Source organism: Penaeus monodon, chromosome 26, assembly GCF_015228065.2.
Source record: "Penaeus monodon isolate SGIC_2016 chromosome 26, NSTDA_Pmon_1, whole genome shotgun sequence".
NCBI classification, from domain to species: domain Eukaryota; kingdom Metazoa; phylum Arthropoda; class Malacostraca; order Decapoda; family Penaeidae; genus Penaeus; species Penaeus monodon.
Genome location: NC_051411.1, coordinates 33,141,275 through 33,143,774, shown reverse-complemented (window position 1 = coordinate 33,143,774; position 2,500 = coordinate 33,141,275). Strand labels below are relative to the sequence as shown.

At 39.9% G+C, this 2,500-nt stretch overlaps 1 pseudogene; it reads left to right on the top strand.

Moving 5' to 3' along the window:
• Positions 1-2,500, top strand: part of LOC119590088 — a 6,654-nt pseudogene that overhangs the window by 1,680 nt on the left and 2,474 nt on the right.

The window sequence follows — 2,500 nt, the reverse complement described above, 5'->3', positions numbered from 1 at the left end:
AAAAAAAAACTAATTAATTATTGGTTGACAATAAATTAGAATGGACCTCCAAAGCCTATTTGTCATTACTAAAGTGTGATTATCTTCATTTGTATGACTCGGTAAATTTGTCTGAAATTTGTCTGATTCCCCACGAAAATGTCTCAAACAGGCAGTTTTTGCCTAAGACACGGCCAAAGTTTTAATACAGGTGTTGAAAGTATCCCGAACACGCAAGGACTGTCTTTAAAAACTGCAATGCAAGTTTAGCACAAATGCGAAGTTAATTCTGCGTGGAATTTGAGAGAAAAATCTTAGAAGACCTTTTGATTTCTTGTCAAACGTTAATTTAATCGTTTCTTATGTTTACGGATATTTTCTATTCTCGTTTTAGTTTGCTCTTACGCAGATTTTCCTCCGATGAAGGTTATTCCGCTCTGGAAATAATAAGAAAACCTTCAAAGCCTCTTATGATAAATTATCAAACGTTAATTTGAGTCGTCTCCTACCTTTTTATTGCTGTAATATATTAATATAATATTATATATATATATATATATATCTATATATATATATATATATTATATAAAAACAGCGCCCCCTCCTGAACAGCTGATGCAATGACAATAAGCGTAGGGATGCCACATCGGATTTATATATACGTATGTGTAATATTATAGCTATGATATAAGCAGGATTTATTACCTTATTTATCTTATCTTCGTATTACAAAATAGGGTTTATATGATATAATTGCGTGTTCTCTTACCAGCGTTAACATTGAGATGTGGCAACGGGGCAAAATCATAGATAAAATCGCAAAGAACAGTCAAGACCTTTCGTGAATATCTGTTATATATTTTTTCCAACATTAACCGATATCATCGACCTGATATATGTAATTCTCATTCATATTTTTCCATGACAATAACCTTGAAAAAATATTTCATACCTCTCCCCAACAAAATATCAAAACCCACCAACCTCGAACTCATTCCCATTAATTACACACACTCCCCCTAACATAACTAAACCTTTAAATTTCCACCTCATGCCATACTGTAATTTCTTAACAATAACCCCCTCAAAAGAGAGAGAGAAAAAAGGAAAAAGAAAAAGAAAAAAGAAAATACATAGTCTTTTCCAACAAATATCAATACCCATCATAATTCATTCCCATTAAACCCACTCTTCAAACAACAGTACACAAACCTCAAAATTTCCACCTCACATCACTACATGCTCTCGTATCCCTCAGAGCGCATTTGCAGCAGGCCAAGTGCAGGACCTAATGGAGTGGGCCGACGTCTGGTACAGGCTGGACGAAGGACGAGGGAAGATCACGCTGGACAAACTCGAAGGCAGGATACGCAGGACGGTTAACAACGCGCAGGCAATTCCACAGGCCATTAGTATCCTACACAAGGCGGATTATGGGCAGAAAGGATGCGTGGAGAGTACAAGGACTTCAGGCATTTTGTGAGTGTCTTGTGATTCGTTTTTATTTTATTTCTTATTTTCTTTTTCTTTTATTTTGTTCTTAGGGAGAGCGATGGAGCTGTGAATACTGGTGGAGATAAAAATGAAATGGAATGATGGAAAATGAGTAATGTTCATGAAGTAAACATAATGTTCTTAACTTAAAATCAAATCAGATAGTGAGATAGATAGAGATATCAACTTAAAATCAAATTAGATAGTGAAAGATGACAAATTAAGGTTTTAGATTTAATTGCTTGTAATAATTACTTTTCTATTCTGGTATTTGTTTTATGCATGGTCTGTATGCATGTGGTAACGTGTGCTTATAGGTATAGATATAGGTATAGAACTGACAGAGAGAGAGAGAGAGAGAGAGAGAGAGAGAGAGGAGAGAGAGAGAAGAGAGAGGAGGAGAGAGAGAGAGAGAGAGAGAGAAGAGAGAGAGAGAGAGAGAGAGAGAGAGAGAGAGAGAGAGAGAAACAGAGACACAGACAGACAGAGACAGAGACAGACAGAGAAAGACAGAGACAGAGACGGAGACAGAGACGGAGACGGAGACGGAGACGGAGACGGAGACGGAGACGGAGACGGAGACGGAGACGGAGACGGAGACGGAGACGGAGACGGAGACGGAGACGGAGACGGAGACGGAGACGGAGTCTGAGACTGAGACTGAGCCAGAGCCAGAGCCAGAGCCAGAGTCAGAGAGACAGAGACAGACAGATAATCAGATAGGAAGATGTAAAAACAGCCGTAGACAGACCGATCAACCACATTCCATCCTCCCCCATGACCACAGCCCCTCCTCCCATCCTCACCCAGTTCCTCTTCGCAGTACAACAAGATCCTTCCCGAATCCTCATGGGAAAGGGCGGTGCTCATGAGGGCGGCGCTGGACGTGGAGGATATGACGCCCACGATGGAAGAAGTGGTGAGTGATGGTGACCTTCATGAGATTCGTGAGATATGTGGTTGATTGTGGGTTCTGGGAGTGTGTGGATAGTGGTGATAGAGGTTGTTTGGTTGAGTGGTGTGTGGA